Below are 25,486 nucleotides of genomic sequence, written 5' to 3'. Positions count from 1 at the left end.
TTGCAGATAGAGCTGTGCAGAGTTGCAGGGAAACGCTGAATCCTCTTACTGTCCTCTCCGGCAGCCCAGCTGTTTGTCGCGGGCCCGCGCAGTCCGGTGATGTCACGGATGTGGGCAGCGGTAGGCGTGGAGAAGGTCAAAAGGCACGGATAGCGGGAAATCGGCTGCTCGGGTGCTGCGCTCAAACCAGCCTGGTTAGGGACGGAAACTTATGCAATCTGCTCTACTTTTTACCTTCTACCTTCTCATATTTTTACCTTTGTCCGTTTGCTCCGGTTTTTAGCAACCCCACTTTAAAAAAAAAAAGTTTATTCTATTGAATTCTTGAGAGATTAATTACTAAAAATGTTATTACTTTTTGGGGGGGTTCGGGGGGGAATAGCTGCTTAGAATGTGCTTCATGTCTATTTAATAAAACCCCTTTTTTGCACGGCAGTTTTAGTGCGGTCTCCGCGAGAGATGTTGTTCTGTACGCCGCGGAGACGCACCTTCCCATGTTGCAGTTCCAAGCTTTAATAGAACCGGTTGGCCGTTGGACTCAGACTAACATTGCAGCACCTGCTTGTTCCAGCAATGCCAACCCGGCACCTCCTAATGCCAGTGCCACGAGCGGCCCACGGATGCCATTTCTCCACGTGCAAGCTCAGTCTGGGCGATGCATCTTCTCGTCGCACAGTGCATCATGGGAAACGCTGCTAACCCACAGTGAAAAGCACGGTATATTTTAACCCTCTGCATGCCGAAAGACCAGCGGCACTTGAATGCCACTGGTTATTCCGGCACTCGACCACGTTGATCCCTGGGTGTAGCGGTCGTGGGCAAGACCCGCCCAGGACGCGGATACTGTACTTCTGTTCCAGTCTTGTTCCCCATCTCTAGAAAGCAAACATTTCAAGCCTGACGTTCTCTGTAGGGCACAGGGGCCCCGCTGGCTCTGGGAATCGGACAGTTGGTCGCGACCAAGTTGCCAACACTATCCTTCGCCGCAGCCGCTCTGCCGCTGGTCACTCAGCCGCCGTCTGTTTTGCCAATATGGTAAGTTCATTTAAGGGGTTTTAGCGTTTATGCTAGGGGATTAAGGATATGGGTTGTAGGGTACGGGTTTAAAGTTTTTAGGGCAGGGAATTAGGGTAAGGGGTTTTAGGTTAAGGTTTTTAGGGTGGGGGTAACGTTAGGATTAGGGTTCTTAGGGTAAGGTTAGGGACTTACCCTGGTGGTGAGAGGTCCCCGCGGCGAGGTGAATGGCGGCTAAATGCCGGCAACGACTTGGCCACGGCAAAACAGACAGGACAAAATGTCTTAGACAGAGGACGACGGCCCTTCTGATGTGCCGATCACATCTTGGGGAACTCCAAGGGGGGAAGGGAATAATCGGCAGTCTTGTACATGAACGCTCTATCTTTATTTCCACAGTGTGTGTGTGTGTGTGTGTGTGTGTGTGTGTGTGTGTGTGTGTGTGTGTGTGTGTGTGTGTGTGTGTGTGTGTGTGTGAGATTTTATGATCCCGACATTGTACAACGCTGACGCTTTCACAGTGTGTGGACCTCCTGGTGAGAATCAGTATTGTAGACGTTATCTGCATCATTCAATACTTCACCAGGATATCCCCCCACCCCCAAACCTGCGTCAAATCAGTGCCCTGATTCTGCACCAACTCCAGGCTATCACCAGCGGCCAGTGTGGCTTAATAAAAGGTAGTGGTCCTTTGTAATTGTAAATAAGAACCGTGGGCCACCAGCTGCAGCCACCAGGGGTTGGTACATGCAGTAGGTAACGGAATGACACAGGGGTAGGGACTTGTTTGGTTTCCAGTCCCTTGTGACCTTACTCTGATGCGACCGCCAGCCAGGCTGATCCCCTGCTGAGTTGTTTGTTCCCTGAGGCTGTTTTGATGGTTACAGGAGATGGGCTACTCACGGCCCCAGGACTTGTCCTAAACACGTGCTACACCTCTCACCGCAGAAGTCCTCTTTGTCTGTTGTGGATAATTTCTAGTTACGTGAGAAGCCGTTGCTATAGCATAGGGGTGGCCAACTCCAGTCCTCAAGGGCAGCTGTCAGGTTTTAAGGATATCCCTGCTTCAGCACAGGTGGCTCAATCAGTGGCTCAGTCGAAGACTGCACCACCTGTGCTGAAGCAGGGATATCCTTAAAACCTGACCTGTTGGTGGCCCTTGAGGACTTGAGTTGGCCACTCTTGCTGTAGATAATGCCCTCTGCTGCTTCTGTTTTCTCAGTCGGGTTTTACTCTGCAAAGTGAAGCGTACCAGTTAAATGCAGCAGTAACCCAAGTACAATGCTTCCCCAGCTAGGTGCCTGTAAGCTGCGAGGGCTGAATGAATAGAGTGGGGGGTAGGAACACTGCCTTTGAACCTGGTTCGGATCCCTGTCTCAGCTGTTGGGCAATTTCACGATGTCCCTGTGCTTCAGGCACCAAAATGAGACGGTAAGCTCTCCGGGACAGGGAAAGGTCTCTGCATCCTGCGTACAGCGCCGTGTACATCGTCTTAAGAGAAATATATTTATGTGGGATTTAAGGAGATTCACGTTTCTCTGTGCGATAATTTAGGGGGTGTGTATGGTAAATCTACATACACAGCTGTACACGGATATCCCCAGTATTCTTTGCCCCGCCAGCAGGGCCGCCAACAGAAATCATGGGGTCCCAGGACAAATGAAAGGAGCAGGGCCCCCCCAACTCATAGCGCACCTACCACGGAAAAAAAAATTTTAGCGCGCAACTTTTACAATATACCCCCCCCCCCCAAATACATATAAAAAATACACCCCCAATACAAATAAAAATCAGACTTACCTTGTGGATGGTCTCAGGGCGGTTACTGGCGGTGCTGCGAGGGGGGGGGGGCGGCCGCTGGCTTCGGGGGGTAGCGGTGCTGCGGGGGGGGTGGCTTGTGGTGCTGCGAGGGGGTTTGCCGGTGGCTGGCTGTGCTGCGAGGTGGGGCGGGGGTGGTGGCCGGTGGCTGCAGGGGGTGGCGGTGCTGTTTACCAGTGGCTGGCGGTGCCGCAGGTCACAGCAGTTACTGCCGACCCCGCCCCGCTGCAGGCACCTGTCTGTCCCACGCTGCTGCTCGCGCACGCCGGGCCTCCCTCTCACGCCAGCGCGCCGGAAGCTTAGCCCAGCTAACTTCCGGCACTGCCGTCAGAGAGACCCGGCACCGGGTGCAGCCACACTGCGTTTTAAAAAAATATTATTATTACTAACGGACAAGGCCACGCTGGGGGGGCTCACGGGGCCCGGGACGCCAACCCTGGCAGACCCCCCTGTTGGCGGGCCTGCCTGCCAGTCCTCTCAGACTGTAAGCTCTTCTGAGCAGGGGTTACCTCTTCCCAGTGTTCACTAGTAAGTGCATTTTGACATGTGCATACCTGTAGTGCCCGGACTGTACAGCTGGTGCATACCTGTAGTGCCTGGACTGTACAGCTGGTGCATACCTGTAGTGCCTGGACTGTACAGCTGGTGCATACCTGTAGTGCCTGGACTGTACAGCTGGTGCATACCTGTAGTGCCCGGACTGTACAGGTGGTGCATACCTGTAGTGCCCGGACTGTACAGCTGGTGCATACCTGTAGTGCCCGGACTGTACAGCTGGTGCATACCTGTAGTGCCTGGACTGTACAGCTGGTGCATACCTGTAGTGCCTGGACTGTACAGCTGGTGCATACCTGTAGTGCCTGGACTGTACAGCTGGTGCATACCTGTAGTGCCCGGACTGTACAGCTGGTGCATACCTGTAGTGCCCGGACTGTACAGCTGGTGCATACCTGTAGTGCCTGGACAGTACAGCTGGTGCATACCTGTAGTGCCCGGACTGTACAGCTGGTGCATACCTGTAGTGCCCGGACTGTACAGCTGGTGCATACCTGTAGTGCCCGGACTGTACAGCTGGTGCATACCTGTAGTGCCTGGACAGTACAGCTGGTGCATACCTGTAGTGCCCGGACTGTACAGCTGGTGCATACCTGTAGTGCCCGGACTGTACAGCTGGTGCATACCTGTAGTGCCCGGACTGTACAGCTGTGATTACGTCACATATTCACAGGAGCAGCAGCCACCTTTACTGAGTCCTTCCAATAGGGTTCCCCATCAATTTTTAAAGGCGCAGGTCCCCCTAGTTCAGGGGTGAGCAGACTGGGGGGGGGGGCCTATTGTTTCTTTACAGGTGTAGGAACCAGTGATCTCCCCCGCCCCCCCCCCCTGCCCTCCAACCCAAACCCCTCTATTTTCAGCTTTGATACTTACCAGTGACATTACCGGACTTAAATCTCCCTCGGGCAACAAAGTCGCTGCCAAATCCTGGCCCAGTCGGAATCATGCGACATCGGACATGTGGATGAAACATCCTATTGGATAGTCATTTAAATACCAGGAAGTAAAACCGGTAACTTCACCAGTACGTTTCTTGGGATCCGGGGTGTCCCCGGAACGGAAGATAGTGTGTTTCGGGTTCTGGAGGGAGCCCCACCACCTATTCCAAACCTGTGAGAAGAAGTAAAATGGAGGTCAGTTGGGGTGGATTGCTCCAATAACCAAAATAGATCTCACTCGCCACCACAGGAGGATTAAACAAAAAAGCAGGGGAGTGGGGCGAAAAGTGTCAAAGGGAAGGGGAACTCATGACATAAAAGTAAAACATTTGACTTTTAAAGCCACCAAATGTTTGAAAGATTCAACAAGGATGTCACGGTGGAGCGGGGGGTGACCAACTGCAGTCCTCAAGGTCCACCAACAGGTCAGGAATTAGGGATATCCCTGCGTCAGCACAGGTGGCTCAGTCATTCTGACTAAGCCCCTGATTGAACCACCTGTGCTGAAGCAGGGATATCCTTAAAACAAGACCTTTTGGTGACCCTTGAGGACCGCAGTTGCCCCCCCTCAACCCCCCCACGCCCCCGTGCGCTAGAGGCACACACATGTTAAGTTGTGTGAACAAATACAGCAACCAAGGGGTTAACTAAATGTACGTACCAGAGATTTGACCTGATCTGGCCTGGTATTGTCAGACGGCATCATCAAAATCCCTGAATCTACTCGCTGATCCAAAAATCCACGCCACCTAGTCCCGCCCCCAACCTCGCCCCCTAGTCCCGCCCCCAACCTCGCCCCTAGTCCCGCCCCCAGCCCCGCTTTAAAAAAAAATACATAAATTGAATAAATTCCTAGTAAGAACAAAAAAATATCCCTTAGTGAGTCCTTACTGGCTAGCAGACAGCAATTCCCCACAATGTAATAATCTGGTGCAATTCCCATGGATAAAAGATGTAGACGTGACAAGCCGAAATCCAGGATTGTTCTGGCAGTAAATATGACCGGATGTCTCGTATATAGATTTCCTCCTTCATAACGAAAAGTTGCGTTAGCAAAAATATCCACACCTTCGGCAAACTTGCACCAATGCAATGATGAGGGCGGCATGATTCTAGGGAGAAAGTTATTTTACTTGTATGTATGAAGCGCTTCTCCTTATTACTGTATGCCACGTGGGTTACTGCTGTAAAGCGCCAAGTACACGAATGGCGTTATACAAAGAAAGATATACATACATCCACCGGCTTTGGTTAAATCTCCCGATCACGTGGGCCATTACGCGGGAGAATTTAAACATGCCCGCGGGGACACTGACACCCCTGTAACTCCATGCGGTTCAGCTCCGGAGACCATAATAAACCCGTAATTTGTTATTAAAATAAAACCCCCGCGATCCCCTGCTAGAGGCGCGCAGGGGGAGTGGCTGATTCAGTCTCTCTCTGACTGCGCGTCTCTAACAGACAGGTGCAACCCGGTAGGATTCCCGCAGCGCGAGTCCCATCAAAACGGAGGGACGCCCGCTGCGTTAATCCGATGGCCCATAACCGCCTGCTGCGGACTCTCTCGGAATGTCCGCACGATGGCCGAGGACGTCCCGCGGGACAGCGGTTCACAACAGGCAGTTGCACCTGTACAGCCAAGTGCAGAATTACCAGGACAGCTGGTGGCATTACTGTAATGGTGCAATAATACCCGGCGCGTCCATCGCCTCCGCCGTTGCAGGCGCTACACTGGCAGGGGGGGTGGTATAATGCTGGGATAATATATCGGGTTGCATGTTAGGAATGTGAAGTCCGCACCACGTAATAGCTCCTGACACGTAGTGTATGTAGAAGACGTTTCCCTGCCAAGCCAGTGCCCAGGGGGGTTGTCCCAGGTTTTGGGTAGGGCTCGTGTGGCTGTTTTGTCAGCTGCGCTTCTCGCTACCACTTTTACCGTCGCTAAAGGTAGAAAAACAGGAAGGGCCTCGTGCCATCAGTCCTCGAGGATGTGTGTGATTTCTGACAGTGTGAGAGAGGAGGTTAATTGCTCCCCAGCGCCAATAAAAGGCACACAACCTCTTGGAAAACGTCCAAACAAACGCCCCCAGACCATTTTAAAATAGCATTATTTTTTCTTAAATAAATATAAAAAAAATGCTATTCAGGGACCCTGGTTACATTTCTAGACTGTATGTATACGGGTTACCTCTCCCTATGTACGAGGGAGACGCCCTAATAATCTGCTGACAGGTGTAGAATGGTTCAACTTTCTCCCTGAGAATAGTTTCCTTATCTCCATGCAAATGTATTGACGATGTGCAGTATTTTCCTACAAATAATATTCACATTGGCCAATTAATTTCTCCAGTAAAAGATGTGCCAAGATTAAAGTGGTTACAACAGTGTTTCACCAAACAAGTATATGTATTATTAATATTATTATTATTATTATTATGTATTAGTGCATAAATGGAGTATTCTGTATTAATGTACAATTATAATTGCACACGTATGAGCTGAGAGTGGCCTTAAGTAGTGGGTACTGTTCCAGAACTAAAAAAAAAAAATCCACGTTAAATATTTGGGCAGAGCCCAAAATAATTTTAATTATTTTAATAAGGTTTTAAGTATTATTTATGACATGGAAATAGGCTCTTTCAAATTAATCCCTTTTTAGTTATAAAGAAGGTGGAATGGGAAGATTGTTAGTAGTGTTGGAGCTTTGGGTGCGTAAATACAGTACTCTGTGATATTCCAGCACCATAGCACTACAATTACTTATACTTACACATTAAAATATTGTTACTTTTGTGTGAGGGTTATCTTTGATTTACTTTACACACATGATTTGGAAACTAAAATGTAAAATTGAAAAGATAAATACAGGATGTTAAGGACAAGAGGTGAGAATTTCTTCAAACAGGACGAAGACCGAGAATCCGGCCAACCCTCATCTCCAAGGACCTCATGGTTCTCAAGATAGTTACGGGTGAAGTTACCGGGTTTAAAATCTCCCTCGAGGGGAAACAAAAATATCTGGCCAGTGGGATGTCGCAATGTGGCTTCCTATTGGACAGCTATTTAAATCTCCTCTACAAACCAGGAAGTAATACCGGTAACTTCACTAGAAAGTGTCTTGGGAAGCCGGGGCTCCCTGGTGCAGAATATAGCGTGGTTAAGCTCTGAAGAACTCTCCGGTTCCAAAACTGTAAAAAAATATAGTTTGGGGGCAGATTGGCGCTTTAACATAGCAAAATGTTCTTGTACATCAGAGGAACTCAGAGCCGTGTTTCGATAGGAAATTGGATTGTAACGTTCTAATGGTGGTATTGGTCCTGGAGAAGTGTAGATTAGTGTCTGGCTCCGATAGTTTTTTACTGGACCAACGTGAGTTTTTCATAGGTGAAATTGTAGTGTTGTAGGGCTCAAAACAGAAACCTCACAGGTCTCCCCATGTTTTAATGATTAATACATGGGGCAAGGCTATTGGTTGGAACACAAACTCTGCTCTGGAGGCAGCCCTATCCGAAATGGGACATCTCGCCGCAGCCACCCTGCGGCCGCCATTTAGTCACTGTTGCCGCTAAGGTAAGTGCATTAGCATTTATTCATTTTGGGAGTTAACTTTAGGGGCTTCAGGGTAATGAGGGTTCAGCTTTTTAGGGTAAGGTTGGGGGTCCGATTAGTGCTTTTAGGGTAAGGGGTCCGGTTACGAGTTCACTTTAGAGTAAGGTTTCTGATTAGGGGTTTTTAGGTTAGGATTTTAGGGTAAGGTTTGGGGTGAAACGGCCAGCGGCTAAATATCGGCGGCTGGTGAATTTCTGCGGCGAGATGCCGGCGACTAAATGTCCTAGGCCGGCCCTATCATATTGCGGCTTCTTTTTCACATACACCTTGCCCTGGGAATACTTCCTTCATTCATCACTACCACCCTCCTCTGACCCAAACAGTGTTGTCAAAATGTACAACTCTGTCCTTGCCACCTCATTAGACGAATAAGCTCTTCCTGGTCGCCAATACTCACAGCGCCGAAAACCCACAACGCTGTGGCTAAACACGCATGCGCGCTTTCTAATCTCCTGCACTCATTCCTCTGGAGGAAGCCGCACTCCTTAGCAGATTTCTTTCAAGACCACCTTGTGTCTTCGCGTTTCCGTTTCCCCGCACAGAGCTACTTTACTTTTCTAACAAAGATGCGCAAACCTAACCCATGCCACCGACTTCCTTCTTCAGACTCCCAGTCCAGCATGTTCTGCTCTTTCCACTACACCACAAGACTGCTGATTAATTCAAAGGTTAGGTGGCAGCTCTCTCCGCAGAGAAATCCCATGCTCGCCTCTCCTAATCCTCCTCATTCTGTCTCCTTTTCTCCAGTTACAGAGGAAGAAATGCAACTGCTCTTCTCAACCTCCACCACCTGCAGCTGTGACCCCGTTCTCTCCCATCTGCTTACACTCTTCCACTTCCCCATCCTCACTCGTATCATTAAGTAATCTCTTTGCTCTGGCATTTTCCATCTCTTTTTAGGCATGTTATTGTCCGACCTATTCTCCTAACCTAAATGATGTACTCCAGCCTACCTCCCCTTCCATCTCCCTATCTCTTGCGTTTCGTCTCTAAAACATCTGGAAAGCCTGGTCTCTGAACGCATACTTTATTTCCACAACTCCCTTCCACTACTAGACGCTCTCCAATCAGGCTTCTGCACAGTGCACGCAAAGATACCCCCTTCCTCTGCTCTACTTATGCATGCACACGTTCTCGCCTGCATTCATTACTGCAATAGTCTTTATCTGCCATCTGTCTCGCACCTAGTACCATCTCCTGCTCTTCTAGACACGCTTCTTCTTCTGAGCACCTGAAATCTCAGCTGGCTTCCTATTACTCTCTGTATTAACTACAAAATGATCCTCCTGTCCTTTAAATGAGCAATTCAAGACTTTTTTTATGCATAGGATCAAAGCAGGGGGTCTGATTGATTTTGGATCTGAACACCATTAATCTCAGCTCCGGAGACCCCCTGCTTCCAAAGATACTTCAAGTACCTCTTGGAAGCTTTGACGCTTGCGCGTCACGCTGGCTAATAGGAAGCTGAACCTGATGATGTCACGGCTTCCTATTGGCCCGCAGGGCGCGGGAGCTTTGAAAAGCCGCCATTTTGTGATCCCTGGTATCCAAGCGGAGTGGCTACTAGCACACCCTATGAAGGTAAGTATCTCCGGTAGCAGGTGGTCCCAGAGCTGAAATTAATGGGGTTCAAATACAGCAAGGCAGTTCAAACATGCTTAGAATAGGCATACAGGTATCCTAAATATGAAAGCAAGACTAGGATCAAGTAGGGTCTGAGGTTTTGCAATGGGATGAGGAAGGGGGAGGGGGGATGGGCAGACTAGGTGGCCGGGTGGTACTTACCTGCCATCACGTTCTATGAAGCATTGTGAAACGATTTGCTGGTAAAGTACAATGTTAGGGGGATACCGGTCAGAGATCCTTACTGCTGCGTTCCCAAACTTTTACCTCGTATTAGATAAACCTATAAGCACCATTTTTTTTCCATAATACCGTAGTGTTATCTTATAAAAAGCCTTGCCAGCCACCCCGGAATGCACCTGTCTGTCCACTCCCCAGAATACACCTGTCTGTCCGCTCCCCAGAATGCACCTGGCTGTCCACTCCCCAGAATGCACCTGTCTGTCCACTCCCCGGAATGCACCTGTCTGTCCACTCCCCAGAATGCACCTGTCTGTCCACTCCCCAGAATGCACCTGTCTTTCCACTCCCCAGCAAGCCATAAACAGATCTTTAGCTCTGAGGATCTACACAGCAAACGGCTGCAGAGCAGGTTAGCCTAAATGTCTTCTACGTGGCTAACCGGCGAGCGCCGGGGCGCGTGCGTGACAGCCTCTCTTGTTCCTCCGTTGTTCTAGTCCGCGTGGCTTGGGTCACGTGGACTCTCAAAGTGAATGCAGTAACCCCTTCAGTGCTGTAGGTAGCCCGCAGTGCATTGCAACGCATGGCAATGCTGACTCAATCTGCTCCGAAGGGGCTAGCCGTGGGAAACCACTCTGGCCTCCTGACCCCTGGCTTTTTACAGTAATAATACACAGTGCACACATCCTAATTGTGTAGCTTTTCTCATCCTTGTAATAGCCACGGGTTAGTGGTCCGTGCATTCCATTCATCAGAAGTCATGTGCAAATTGCGTTTGCTTGTGACTGACAGCAGTTACCTGCTATTACTGTGTAAAATAGGTCGATACCAATGCTTTGTGTCTCTCAAGACTGCAGCACGTCTGCAGAGCTTTTAGAGGTGCCACCCGGCTTACTGAGCCCCAGACTGCTGTCAGAATACCTTCACCTGATTACATGATCACCATCATACACTCCCAACTGAAGTCTCCAATTGTCTTCTAAATTGGCAACATTTTAATCTTTTTCTTTGTTTTGTTCCGTAGAACTTTTTTGAGGACTTGTTGAGAATTATTTTGCCTTATAACCGCAGTATTCGGATAGCTGCAGCAGTCAACCGTTAAATAGTGACAATGACACGCAAAATGCGTTTGTATGCGCTGATATGTGCAAAGTTAACCTCCCATGGTCCAAATTAGGGAGAATAGGGGTTCTGGGTCAAAAATAGGTGTGTGTGTGTGTGTGTGTGTGTGTGTGTGTGTGTGTGTGTGTGTGTGTGTGTGTGTGTGTGTGTGTGTGTGTGTGTGTGTGTGTGTGTGACACTCCACTGATGGCTACTTTACTACCTATCCCAAATAAGTGAGGGTCACAGAAAATCTATCGGTGTTGACAAGTATCCTGTGTTTATTATAGTATTCTTCCGTGTCTGGCTTGTGCTGCTACATCAGAAATAATAAGTAACCTATTTGAGAACTTTGTGTGTGTGTGTGTGTGTGTGTACGCGCACACATCGCCTGTATAGGTTTGTAGGTGGGACTCCACTGTTATATATGTATACACACTTATTCATTAAGCTGATCAGAGCATGATCCCAGTGACCTCAATGGAAGTTTCCATGCCATTAGCGCCCAGATCGGCACTATCGCAGCTTAATAACCGCCATAATTGAAAAATGTTGAAAGTAATAAAATAGTTATACTCCACTCTCACAGCTATATAACCCCTCTTTTAACTAAAGTTTGCTGACGACAATCCATGGGAATAAATCTGCCGGTTATGGAGCCCACATTTAAAATGGCGGCCTTTATGATGGTTCTGGCCTGATGAGCATCATGGCTGGTTTTGCCGGAATGCAGTGGTATAAATATAGGCTTTTGAGACTTAAGCTGCACTTCTTTTTAAATGTATTGTTTGTGATTCTCCTAAGGCCGTGCCTATAGTGCTGTCGTTGGCGACGGCGACACGGCGGGTGACGTCAGCCGTCGCCACCGGCGAAAGTTATGTTTTCGGCGGGGTCGCGGGATTCCGGCAATTTGATTTGTTAAAGGGCCGTCACGTGACGCGATGAGTCTCCCATTGTATATATCCCCTGAAGCGGCAGTCTGGGCCTGTTTCAGCCACAGCTGCCTTTTAAAGTCCGTTGGTAATTTTGGCCTCTTCTGCGAATATAGAATAAGCCCCCTATGTCCTTCGCAGGCGAGACTTAGACTGGAAGCAGTACTTCGGGATGTACAAGTACAGAGATTATTATTATGGTTTATTTGGGAAGCACCAACATATTCCCCAGCGCAGTACAATGTGGGTGCAGAGGAATGTATGCTGCACAAATGATGACACACATGCACAAACAGACACAGAGGTGTTAATGAGGACGAGATGCCAGCCCCCAAGGACAACAACCTGTTTAGTTCTAGGGCTTCTGGACCGTAAATGGCAATTTAACTGAGAAGTTCTGATTTGGATCAGCGCGACTCCATGGAAGTCTGAGGCTGCAGATGTCAAAGATCGGCGCAGCAGATCGGTGGAACTGGTAGCAGATCGGTGGAACTGGTAGCAGATCGGTGGAACTAGTGGCAGATCGGTGGAACTGGTAGCAGGTCGGTGAAACTAGTGGCAGATCAGGGCAAGTTGATGTCTTTTGCACATACACTCCACATATAATTAGTATATCTTAAGATTGTTCCTTTGTGATCCATCTTTTAAGCTTTCAGCCCTGCCCCGGTGCTATCTTAGAAAATGTGCCGAAAATGTGTTGGCATTTGGAGGCTACATTTTTTGTTGGATGGTTTCCAACGCATGCAACATTACATCTGATGGAAACAAAGCCGGTGGGATGCACAGACGCAGAAGAGCCTGCTTAGATAAGAGGCCGTTGGAAAGCGACTGCTGCATTGCAATGGTGTGACACGCCACGAAAACTATTTGCAGATATGGATTTGGAATTGCAAGACTTGGTGACCTGAAACTTGACATCACAATGGAATAATCAATTAGAGTTGATGCAGTTTTGGATGAAGAATGTGCCTCGGTGTGCTGGGCCAGCAGGCACTGCTAATTATTATAGGTGGGTTAGCTTAAATACCATTTTATATTTACTTGATTGGAAAGGTGCGGGCTTGGAAGTGGGTTCACTTTTTCTAAGTGGTGAAACAATAACCTTTCAGGCAGATACATTTATTTATTTTTAAATAAAAAAGCTTGCCTTAATTGAAAGGTCCCCCAGGGCAGGGGTTCTGTACTCCACCAGTCCCTGCTTCAGCACAGATGGCTCAATCAGAGGCTCAGTCATTGACTGAGCTTCTGATTGAGCCACCTGTGCTGAAGCTGGGATATCCTGAAAACCTGGCCTGTTGGGGGTTGAGAACTGGAGTTGTGCACCCCTGATGTAGGCCACCAACCCGACTCACATTTGACATAAATACGTCACAGGAAAGTGGCTAAATTACAAGGTGTGCTCTATTCTTCCAAACAGACACGATATTGTCTTATAATAAACCAAGTTAGATTTTTACGGGTTGGGGCTGTACCAAAGGAGAGCCGGGGGTTTCTGTGTCATCTCCCAGAACCTCGACCTCACCGTTCGTCGTCTCCAGAATGGGACATCCTCATCTCTCCCTCCAGCTGAGGACAATGACATCTCCAGTCTGGAATAAAAGCTTTATCTGATTGTATCTGCCCATCTGCCTCACACAGCATTGATTTTTAAGGGGACTCTCTCTTGCATAGGCTTAAAGTACACAGAGGATTTCAAATTGCAATGCTATAAATAAGTCCCCTTTATTTTCTTTGGGTTTGATCCTCAAACAGCACAATTTCCTGTGTTGCAATGTCAAAGCGTGTAGGTCTATACTTTCCCCCTTAGTACAGCAGCGCCCCGGGCATACGGCGGGTTCCGTTCTAAGGGCCCGCCGTATAGTGAAAATCGTCGGAAAGTGGAACTGGCGATTTTCAGCTGTGCGCATGCGCAGCCCGGCAATTTCCCCCTTGTGCGCATGCGCAACCTGGCAATTTCCCCCATGTGCACGCGCGCAAGCTACGTTCTGCGCATGCGTGCCGGCGGCAACAGCCTCTGAGGAGACATGGCGGCCCCTTTCTCGGTGCCGCCGTATAAGCGGATCGCCAAGAAGCGGGGCCTTGCTGTACAACTAATTATTGCAGGTTAACCCTACAAATACCTTTTTAGTGGGGGAATTGCGCTTGCGACCTTTACTAGAGACTGGCAAACCGGTCCAAATCCGTTTCCCGAGTTTGCCCTTCACAATCCGTACCGCGATGTAAAATCCTCCGACGCATTGTTAGTTTCAATCCGCGCGGATGAACCCAAAACCGCCACTGGATACAATCCGCTGGTGGATGTGAACAACCGATTCCGCAATCTGTTGACGGATGTTAAGAATCCGATCCGCGGATGCATTGTCGGTGATAAATAAATAAAATCTGCAGAAGGCGAATCGCCCCTTTTGGGACAGATCTGCGGAAATCCGCGGACCAAAGAAACCGGACGATCCGAGGTGAATCCAAAATCGACCCCCAAAAATTCGCCCATCTCTATAGCAATAACCCTTTCCACCAAAGGAACCGGAAACTAACAAGCGGGCAGCAGGTAGAGTACCACATTGTGGACTCTTGAGCAATCCAAGTATGGGAACATCGTTTATGAAACGGATATATAAGTGGAAACTATGAGTGTAACATACATCCGCGGCCCCTTTTATTCTCCAACATCTCCGAATTTTTTCGGGGATTTTTTCCGAATGCCGCGCACTTCACCGCGTTCATACCGCATTCACGTTCATGCATTCAATATTACGAGTGCTAAAATACCGGAACATATTCCGGAACAAAAAAAAAATACTGCATCTGCCCGCGGTTATCAGAGTTGCGCCGATACGGCCGCATTAGGATAAAGGCGGCCGCAGCTGTACTACAAACTTAACCCAACAGTTTTTTTTTATTTCATTTTTTTGCATATTAGAGTGATTTGTGTCTGTTCTCCAGAAGCAGCAGCTAGTCGGGGCCAAGTACTATTGCCAAATTCATTCGCTGCTGAAAGCCCCGTAACGCGTGGCCATCGGAGTTGCCACCTGCATTCAGTAGGTCTGTGAGCTCCGTCTTCCTCCTGATCGCCTGCTGATCAGCACATCACGTTTCTACTTGTTGACTGCGCAGTAAAATGGAATGCGAGTCTCGCTATGCCACTTCCTGCTCATGACATCAGCCAATTCCGAACTGATTTGCCTGATGGCTTAACGAGCCGTAAGAACAAAGAGTGAGTTTTAACTTTTTTTTTTTTAACCTGCAACAATACGGACAGCGATACATAGCATTCCTAATGATCCACATGCCATACTGTGCCCACCATACGTGGAAACGTGTGTGCGACAGCTCGACACGTGACCTGCCTTCGCTCAGGAAAGGAGGTCACCAGCAAATCGCGTGACTTTCAACGCCATGCCTGCGACCCCAAGGAATTTTCCTGCATGTTTTCAACACATTGTGGGGTGCCGACTACACCTGATCTAGATATTTCTTGACATCTGGCAGGGCTCTGAAACGAATGCTTACACCTCTCCATGTTCTCTGGAGTTGGTGTCTCTGCCTTAATTATTTGAGAAATAGACCCAAATGCCAAAAACAAATTCCCGTCCCAGAGTGAAAGTAAGAGTTGACACGTCAATCATGGAGAAAACATTCTAAAGTGGTGGTTTAGACATATATTTTTTTTTTTGTACGTGATATTATGTTTAATTACAGTCTACTTTGCAATCCCGCGCTTGTGTCTTTTTAAGTACGTGTAATTTGGGCTCCCCACTGCATCATGATAAATGTAAAGAATTTGTACAAGTTTGTACAATGCTAATACAGTATCAACCCCAAGTAATACCCAATGATTACTACTCAAAGCAAATCAAGCTAGACCTTTTTGTGGCCTTCAGCAAGTGAGGTCACTGTGCAATTGCTTGTTCTCCAGAGAATTAAAGCACCAGTAATTGATTTGAAAACAAAAATGCTACTTGCACTTGACCTTGTAGCCTGAGGACCGTTTATCCCGTGTCAAACATGCTCTATCTTTGGTAATAATCGGCAAGAAGCAAATTTTTACTGTTTACCTTGTCCTTCCTTGTATTTTCCTGGGCAGGTTTTACATCTTGTAGGAGCTCCAAAAGATATATCATTGATTCTGTATTATAATTAATAAATATTGTAATTGCAGAATCTATTATTTTTATGGGGGGGCGGGGTTTATTAGCAAATAGAGTAAAAAAATAAATAGGTTGGAAAACAATTAAAAAAGTAATGCTGACACAGGAGAGGTAAGAAGGGGGTTTTAACTCTGTACAGTATGTGAACATTTTGCTTCGCGCTGTGATGGTGACAGCCGGGAGTTAATGTTCCAGTTGGTTCCCAATTCGGAGGTGAAGAGGGATTAACGACTGGAAACCGAGTGTGTAGTTGAACATGACACTAACCTCCAGACTCATGATGCTTTTTTTACAAGTTAACGCATCTAAACCTGGCGTTAACTTCCATTAACGAAAGGGGCGTTGGCGCCCGTTCTGGTGCGTTAACCCTTAACGGAGCTTGATGAACCTCCTCGTAAGTCAAGTAAGGCAGTGCATTCCTTTGTTATAATGGAAGTAATCCATTTGCAGCGTTGCAGGGATTTGTTTTAATTGATGTCTTTCACCAAAAAATTGAATTGATATTAGTGTAGAGCAGGGGTGGACAACTCCAGTCCTCAAGAGCTACCAACAGGTGAGGTCTTCAGGATATCCCTACTTCAGTACAGGTGACTCAATCATTTGAGCAGGGTAATCCTGAAGACCTCACCTGTTGGTAGCCCTTGAGGACTGGAGTTGCCCACCCCTGGCTTATAATCTGATTGTGGTGCCTGAGGAACAGGGAGAGGGGGACATTTCCAGGCTCACCAGGAGGGGACACTGCGATTGTAACCAGGTTCTCCTGCTTCAAAGTCTGTGGGTAAAGGCTCCAATACAAATCACACAGAGCCGCTCCTTCCGCTAGTCTTCATCCTGTGTATATAGAGGTTATTGCTGAGCTCCGAATGTGTATTCAAGTGGCATTGTTGTCATGTAACGGATTTGCCACGTCGAGCAGTAGGTTCCGTCTCCATTACTAGGATCTGGTGCTACCACGAGGAATTGGACAGAATTTGACTGGAAACACAGTTGGCCAGCGTTCCGGTAGAGTCATTGTACCCATCCGTTATCTACTTTTCATTTGAAAAACATTCAAAGAAGGACTTGCATCCTACAAAGTACTTCAAAGGAGCAATCCATGCAATACCCTCCATGTGTTTGTTTTAATAAATCAGTTCTGTAGTATTAGATAATACTTACTACATTTTTTCTTCAACTCTCAATGCCAATTTTAATGCGGTTTACTACACTGAGCATCTTGATTTCTATAGCAGGCTTTAGCCACCTCCCCAGCAGTGCAAGGTCTTTGTAACACTTTCCTGTGTGCCATAATCTGTTGCCAATGTTCCCAGCAGTTTGAGCTGCAAACTGTAACAATAGATATTTTTACCTTAGAAATATGCAAGGACATTGTAGCTGCTGAGTTACCCTGACTGAAGGATTGATTGAAACTGAAAGATACAATGAAGTGTTGAGAAGTAGCATGGATAAAGTAATTCTCGTGAAGGTTACCGGCTGTGTAAGGATATCTGTGAGGAGGAGACCAATTACAGTAGATAATGAATCCGTTGCTTGTCTTCACATGTAAACAGATGTACAGGGAGTCCTCGCTATCCAACGTTTCACTTTACAACGAATGGCATATCCAACGCTTTACAATGCCACCCTATGGGCCGGTTTTCCGCGCCGGAATGCGTTCTCACGCCTGAATGCGTTATCCGACGTTCACCGCCACTGATTAACAGGGGACTCACTTTACAACGATTTCACTATCCAACGCTACTTCCAGAACAGACTCCGTTGGATAACCGAGGACCGCCTGTACTGTCCCCATGCGCCGCGGACAAAAAAAAGCAAAGTGCCGCGGTGCTGTAGACAGTGTCTGCCACGATCGCGTCCATGCTTCTCGATCGCCCTCCCCCCTGCAGCATTAATCAGTCTGGGCCATGATCGACCGCGGGAAGACAAACATGAGGTCTGGATACATCTGTACCATAGCCGTCCCTCACCCCGTGTCTGTCTGTAGTGAGGAGGTTTAATAGGCCCTGGGTGGGTTATTACCGTTTGGCGCCCGAGCCTTTAGCTATGCTGCTCCTATTATTTGGGTCTTCGTGCCTGGTATGGAAATCTTTCAAAACGAGCGCAAGACCTACACAAGAATTTGATTAAAACATGACCCCCAGTCGGGACGTTTGATACTGAACGTTCCTTTCTGTGTTCTGTTACAGCCGATCTGTGCATCATCCTGTTTGCTGTCTATTGTAGTTTTAAATGGTTTCCCTTACTTTGTATATGCGAAGGGAGGAAAGGGCTATATAAAGTGTTATCATTATTATTCAACCACACACTAAATAAGTGATGGTGGGTAAAAAAAAGTGACCCAAACCCTCCACTGTATAGCATGTCAAATACAAATACCACTGGTGAGCACATTCACATGTCTCAGAGAGGCCTGCAACTCTGCCCTTCCCCATTATCTCTCAGCATGCAGTGTTTCCACTGCAGCCAGGGATTCTGGGTAATGATATGCAAATGAACACACACAGTGTCACCTTTTGCTTCAAAATTTTATAACCAGTTTAACATGGGCCCCCTATGAGCTTATGCCTGCTGCTTTACACAGCTTTCAGCCCAGCCTGGGTTACAGAAGTGCAGAGCCAGTAACCCTACTCAGAGACAGCTATTTCAACCTTTTGGGTCTAATCAGTGTGAGGCTGGTTATACTAGCTTTGCAATGTGAGGCTGTGATAACCACTTCATTAAATAATGTATTATTATTTATTTTTATTATTATTAATTTATTATTACCATTATTATTAATACCTTTGCATGGATCCACTTGCTAGTCCATCGTAGAATTGGTATATACAAGCAAGTCTCCTTCCGAGGTCCTGTGATATAATTGTAACTCTCTGCATTGATGTGGGAGCACCTGTACATTGAGTGTGTCTCAGTCTGCTGTGTCATGAAGTGACAGTACAGGAGAGTACGTGTGTGAGCGGGGAACAAACATTACCTCTTCTGTGTGAGACCCAGAGTCGCCAGATTGCACTCCATGCCATGATGGACCTGCCTGTACTGTAGATACCTTGGTGCTCACACTGCCATTCTTACATTTCATAGCTCGGCTCTGGATTGTGTAAGGCAGGGGTGCTCAACTCCAGTCCTCAAGCACCCCCCCCCCCCCCAACAGGTCAGGTAGTCCCTGCATCAGCACAGGTGGCTCAACCAGTCCCAGCTTCAGCACAGGTGGCTCAATCAGTCCCAGCTTCAGCACAGGTGGCTCAATCAGTCCCAGCTTCAGCACAGGTGGCTCAATCAGTCCCAGCTTCAGCACAGGTGGCTCAATCAGTCCCAGCTTCAGCACAGGTGGCTCAATCAGTCCCTGCGTCTGCACAGGTGGCTCAATCAGGTCTTTGACTGAGCCTCTGATTGAGCCACCTGTGCTGAAGCTGGGATGTCCTGAAAACCTGACCTGTTGGAGGGGCTTGAGGACTAGAGGAGTAGAGCACCCATGGTGTAGGGTATTATAGTGGCATGGGAAGTAAATTATGTAAGTGGGGTGGGGGAGAATAAAGAAAGACAAATCAATTATGTTGATAGTAATATATATATATATATATATATATATATATATATATATATATATATATATATATATATATAATACACACACACACACTCCAAAAATGTTGGGAGAATAACAATCACGAAGCTTGTGCTACAACCATCAAACGTATTATGAAAGGTTTTAGAGAGACGAGGCATCAGATGGTTTTCTACAGGCTGAATTTCCCTAGGGGTAGAAGATATTCACACACACACATACGGTGCATGGAAACCTCCCTGTAAATGAGTGCCATTTATGTTGCCAAAAAATCTTTCTTTGTAAAGCACTGAGTACACTGGAAGTATATATATATATATATATATATATATATATATATATATATATATATATATCTACATACATATATATATATCTACATACATACAAAATGCCAGTATCCATTTCATGTCCATTTCAGGGCAGACTATGCAAATAAAGATGAAGCAGAATCTAGTGTTCAAGAAAAGCGATATAAAACCGTCTGTTCTCACGGGCAAGAAGCTGCACTTACACAAGTATTACGTGATTCTGGTGCTTTTATTATAAATAAAATGTCACTTAGTTTGACGGAGCCACTCGTATTCATGCATAGGCACGTGTAAATATTTAGGTACACACACACACGCTGCGTCTCCTGCCCTTGCAGAACCGACCGCCATTAACCCGCGGAATAAGACGTTTGGGCCGTAGTTACAATGCGGTATTCTGTATAGGGAAGGGGGCAGCGCTTGTTTTCTGCAGCTTTGCATCTCCTGAATCGGTAGTCGGGTGCCCTTAGGCCGTGCGTATATTGGCGTGCGTGCGCGCGCAACAATCATATGGAGAGTAATGGAGGCGCACACCGTGCCCGATTTTGGACATTTTTTAAAAATTGTTCTCCCTGCGTGACGGCCGCGTCGCATGAGCAGTTCAACCAATGAGGACGAACCGCTCACGGCCACGCTTCAGCCACGCCTCCCGATGCCTCCTGCTTGCAGTGCATGTTTCGGGCGTGCGCATCGCCCTAGTGATGTCACAAGGGAACGCGCGCTGCCGGACCCAATATAATCAAAGCCTTAGAGGGAACAGCTGCCAGCCGCTCATATGTTCCACAATGTGATATCCAAAGAAAAGATGGTCACATCACTCCAACTTCAAGTCTTAAATTATCATTCTTCTTTATTATAGCACCATGGCCTAATACAGAAGAATGATAGTTTAAGAAGTGATGTTGAAGTGCTGTGACCTTCATTTGTATACTAAGCCACCTTCTGCCATGAGACACCTTGTGGCACTGGATGACCCCTTGCGGCTCTGGATGACCCCTTGCGGCTCTGGATGACCCCTTGCGGCACTGGATGACACCTTGCGGCACTGGATGACCCCTTGCGGCACTGGATGACCCCTTGCGGCACTGGATGACCCCTTGCGGCACTGGATGACCCCTTGCGGCACTGGATGACACCTTGCGGCACTGGATGACCCCTTATCTATTCAGGTCAATGGTCTGTAAGGTGTCTTCCGACAGTGGACGGTGTTACTACTTGTTAAATACGGGCTGTGTTACTTTCTCTCATATAAAGTGCGGTTGCCTACTGGTGGAAGAATGCACTTTGGGATTCTGAGTACCCCTGGCCGCCTTCAGCTTCTGATACAGAGGGGAGGATATGATCCCTTTCCCTCCCAGAGGCGCCTGCACTGCGCAGGTAACCTCACTGGCAGTGGAAGTGTGAGACCACATGAGCACCCTATAACAGACATGTTGCCGGGTTGTATTTTTTTTTAATAAGTGTGTCTCTGCTAATGTTAAATTGAACATTAGGCCTGTATTCAGTAAAGTGTGATGGGCATGATCTTGCATTGACAGATGTGTTCCCTTGGGGGTCTTGGTGCACCATGGGAGATTGACTGGAGAGAAACATCCCCAATGTGTAGGCTTGACACTGCCTCGCAGCGTGGCAAACCATGGGACAGACAGGAGCCTCTTCTCCACCGCCCACCAATTTGGAGTCGCAGTGAGCGATTAGGAGATAATACTGCAGTTTTGTTGAATACTGGTGGGACACATTTCTAAATCGGGCTTTTTGCCCCTTTCGCTCAGTGTAATCCATAATCCTGTGTGACAGTCTTCACGTCTAATGCATGGCTTTCAGATTAATTCCCACAGGCTCATCACCAGTTTAACATTTTTTGTGGTTGATCAGGGCTGTTGCACAACACGAACTTGTCTCTACAGCAACATGGAAGCTTACACCCACGTGATAGCAGGTGCAAAAGCTGTTTGACCTACTCACCTGTACAAGGAAGAAATTAACTTTCCACTTGTCTTGTGCCTGAGGCAGGATTCTCAGGTCAGCTGGAGAGGGGCTGAAACTGCACTGGTCTCAACCATTGTTCACATTGGCTTTAGGGTGCAAACCGTTACCGCTTTTTTTGTAGCCAAAAGGAGACCCCCTTTAAGATTTGATTTGTAAAAGTCCAATAGCTGTTCAGTTTTATGAGCTAAAGCTTTAACAGCGGAGTATTAATGACATCATATACAATATGGCGGTTTGTAAGGGTTAGGATTGAGTTACGATCCCGTTCTGCAGAGGCGACCAGTTCGGAGGGGACCTCGGCGAAATGGCTTTGCATGAAGTAGCTCTCCAGAAGCGCTGCAGACTGTCACAGTGCAGGATGCTTGGAGAGTGGGAACAGACAGAAGTAGGGGGTGCTTGTGTATATTCGGGAGTGGTACTGTTCTGTCTGCACCTCTCAACTCGCGCCCCATTTATGAAGAAGGCTGGCGGATAAATGTATAATTGATGTACTTCCTCCCAGTGCAAGCCAATGAAAGATGTGGGTATCTCCTGCTTTTTACTGAAGAGAGTTCTCATGTCTGGGGGCCAGCGATGTATTTCATTGTGCTTTGCAAATCATTGCTGGCTCATTGGGCTGTGACGGGGTTATTAATGAAAGCAACCTAGTACTTCAGCAGTACAGCCAAGACGTCCAGTGGCTTATACAGCTGCCATGGCTGTGTGAGCAGGTAGCATGTGCTACAGACGGGTAGCAGGGCACAGAGCTGGCAAGGACCAGGACCTCAGAATGATTTATCTTTCCCCATCAGCTCTCATTGAACTGAATAGTTTCCTAAGGGCTGGCACCGCTCATGCCAGTCTCCATGCCCTGCTAGCTTCAGGCGCAGTGGCCCGTGCTTATTACATTTCTTATCAATACAGGAGTCGGTGACCAAGGGATCAAAACGCCTTGTGAGTGTGTCTGCCAAAGCCAGGGGAGAGGAGGGGGTGGAGTGTTTACGCTTGGTAAGAATGCATCCAGAAGCATTACTTCATATCAGCAGTCAGTTACAGTAATTAACCTGTCAGAGTCGGAATTCAGAAGGGGGGAAAGGAGAGTAAGTGGAGAAGGGTGTTGCCAGTTTCTGTTACTTGGGAGTGTTCGCTGATTGGCATGGCTCACTTTTCAGGAAAATGGGGGGGAGGGGGGTTAACAAAGGGAGGGGGTCCGACACTTGCCAGTATACTCTGCACTGTATAGTAGAGCTGGGGGGCTTAACTCCACTCTTCAACAACCCAACAGGTCAGGTTTTCAGGCTAATCCAGCTTCAGCACTGGTGGCTCAATCAGTGGCTCAGTCTAGCCACCTTTGCTGAAGCAGGGATATCCTGAAAACCTGACCTGTTGAGGGGGTCTTGAGGGCTGGAGTTTAAAACCCCTGTAGTGGAGAACAATAGAAGCCCCTGTGTATCGTTGCCTACAAAATATTGTTAGCTGCAGTTCAAGCTTCGTCCAGCAATACCTGTATTGATAAAGAACATGTGATTCAGGGCGTTCTGTGTGTGTTGTGTGTGTTTTTGTGTTGTGTGTCAGAAAAAAAAATCAGCGCTAAAAGATATAAAATAAATGTTAATTATATAAAAGAAAAAATATTATTCATAATAAAAGTCCCAATGTATAAAATAGGATGTATGTTTGTGTGTGTGTGTGTGTGTGTGTGTGTGTGTGTGTGTGTTCCCTTCTCTGTAGAGTTTACCATCAAATGTTGATGTCCGAGGCACAGTGAGATAAAGTGATTTGGCCAAGGTGAGAAGGAGCTTGACACTGGGATTGGAACCGGCTCCCCTGATCCCAAGTCAAGGTCATTGTTTTCGGAGCCAGCGCCTTTACTCACTGAGCCGCTTGTTTAAAAGAGTGACGAGTACTACCGTCTTGTACACTGAATGCATAGCTGAAGTAGAAAATCCCCCCAGCAGTTCCTATGCAGTAATAACGAGGGTGCAGCTAACCAGTCGTTCTCAGATTGTGCACACTTCTAGTAGCCACACGGGTGGTAGAGACGTGTAGGTTGTGATGGTGTGTGACATTGTGCACAATACTGATGTGCTCAGCACTGCTTTGTAACTCCTGCCCGTAGATTCCCAGCGGATTGACCTTTCGCTGACCGAAGACGTTTGGTGTACTGATGGTATGTACTTCATGCAACACAAAGCAACGAGCTCACCTGATAAATGCTGCTTGTTCAGAGGGACGGAACGAATTGTTTATTAGAACCACTTTAGTACGGCGCTTTCCGTCTGCATTGGCTGTAGCGCAGGTCACGTATTGCCGTGGCCTGATGGTAGTGAAGGCAAATCTGCCTTCTGCAACAAGTGTGAACAAGGCCAGTTAAATAAGCAGCTTGTATAGCACACCAATGGAATACTATATAACCCTGTGGTATCTAACCTCCACGTGTTCCCTAATAACCCTTGACATGCTGGCGTGGCCTGCTGCTCTTGACTGTGAAGGGGATTCTGGGTAGGTTACATTTACAGCAAACGGTCGGTTTTAATTGGAAAATAACTGGTAACCGTGTGGTTATGGAAACTGTCAGACAGCGTCTTGTGGGTAAGGAGTGACCTGCTCTGAAAGTTCAGGTCATTGGGGAAACATTTCATTTGGGTACTGTGTGTGATGTGTTTACATGGCCAGCCTCCAACAGTACTATAACACTGCTGGGGACGTGTGTGTGCACTGACTGAGACAATGCCGCAGAGCAGGTACTGTACCTGTCCGTTCGCGGTATCTACCCTTGATGCAAGGAACTGTGGGTACACAGCTGCACGGGGGGGGAAGGGTTATATGGCAAAACCGCTCAGACTTAAAGGAGCAATCCCTTCTGCTAGGATTTTGTAAACGTATTCTGATAAAGATTACCTCACTAGGTCTCCGAATGATCGTACTTTTCAAAAACTAGGTTTACTTTATTAAAGCAGTAATTTGTTTACATGAATTTTAAATTCCATATCAAATATTGTGTGTGTCGGGGGGAGGGGGTGTGTGTGTGTGTGTGTGTGTGTGTGTGTGTGTGTGTGTGTGTGTGTGTGTGTGTGTGTGTGTGTGTGTGTTTATACATATAGATATAGATATAGATATACACAGACACATATATATATATTTTTTTAACTGAGTTATTCTGTGTTTATTATCTTGTGCTTCTCTGGGATGTGACCCACCCACAATGGGTATTCGGTATTCGGTTTGCGTACTTTGTTAAGTGACTGTGCAACAGAGATGGACGCATGGCCCTTAAGATATTGATAACACTATATATCATTCCTTCGTAATTACTTCTTTCTAGACTGGACTAACAAAACGTTGACATTGATGTATGTCTTCACTGGAAAACCTTATCCTCGTCATACTTTGAGCTTCTTAAAACCTGACGGAAAGCTGAAGGTTAAAGTTTGTATTGGATCTTACATTAGAACGACCAAAGAGTGGTCAAAATAATTCAGACTTTTTTTTAGTCAGAATTGAAGTTTGTTTTTCCCTCTACCGGGCAATATTTCAGCACGACAGTCTGATAAATACCTTAACACTACCAAACTTTATCCCTATATAAACTTTCCAGACATGAGATCAATGAGCGAATATCTATTTTCAAACGGCTGAATGCTCCTTTACTCCGTAGTGGAATAATCGCAACACAACCTTTTTATCGTTTCCTTGCATGAAGCCCTGGACTTTGACTATTCCG

The 25,486-nt window shown here is 47.1% G+C and overlaps 1 protein-coding gene across 2 annotated transcripts in view; it reads left to right on the top strand.

Moving 5' to 3' along the window:
• The window catches only part of PINX1 (PIN2 (TERF1) interacting telomerase inhibitor 1), a 123,562-nt gene that overhangs the window by 96,605 nt on the left and 1,471 nt on the right, over positions 1 to 25,486 (top strand). The window lies entirely within an intron of this gene.

This window comes from Ascaphus truei, chromosome 4 (assembly GCF_040206685.1).
Source record: "Ascaphus truei isolate aAscTru1 chromosome 4, aAscTru1.hap1, whole genome shotgun sequence".
Lineage (NCBI taxonomy): Eukaryota > Metazoa > Chordata > Amphibia > Anura > Ascaphidae > Ascaphus > Ascaphus truei.
This window is presented reverse-complemented; position numbering and strand designations above follow the sequence as displayed.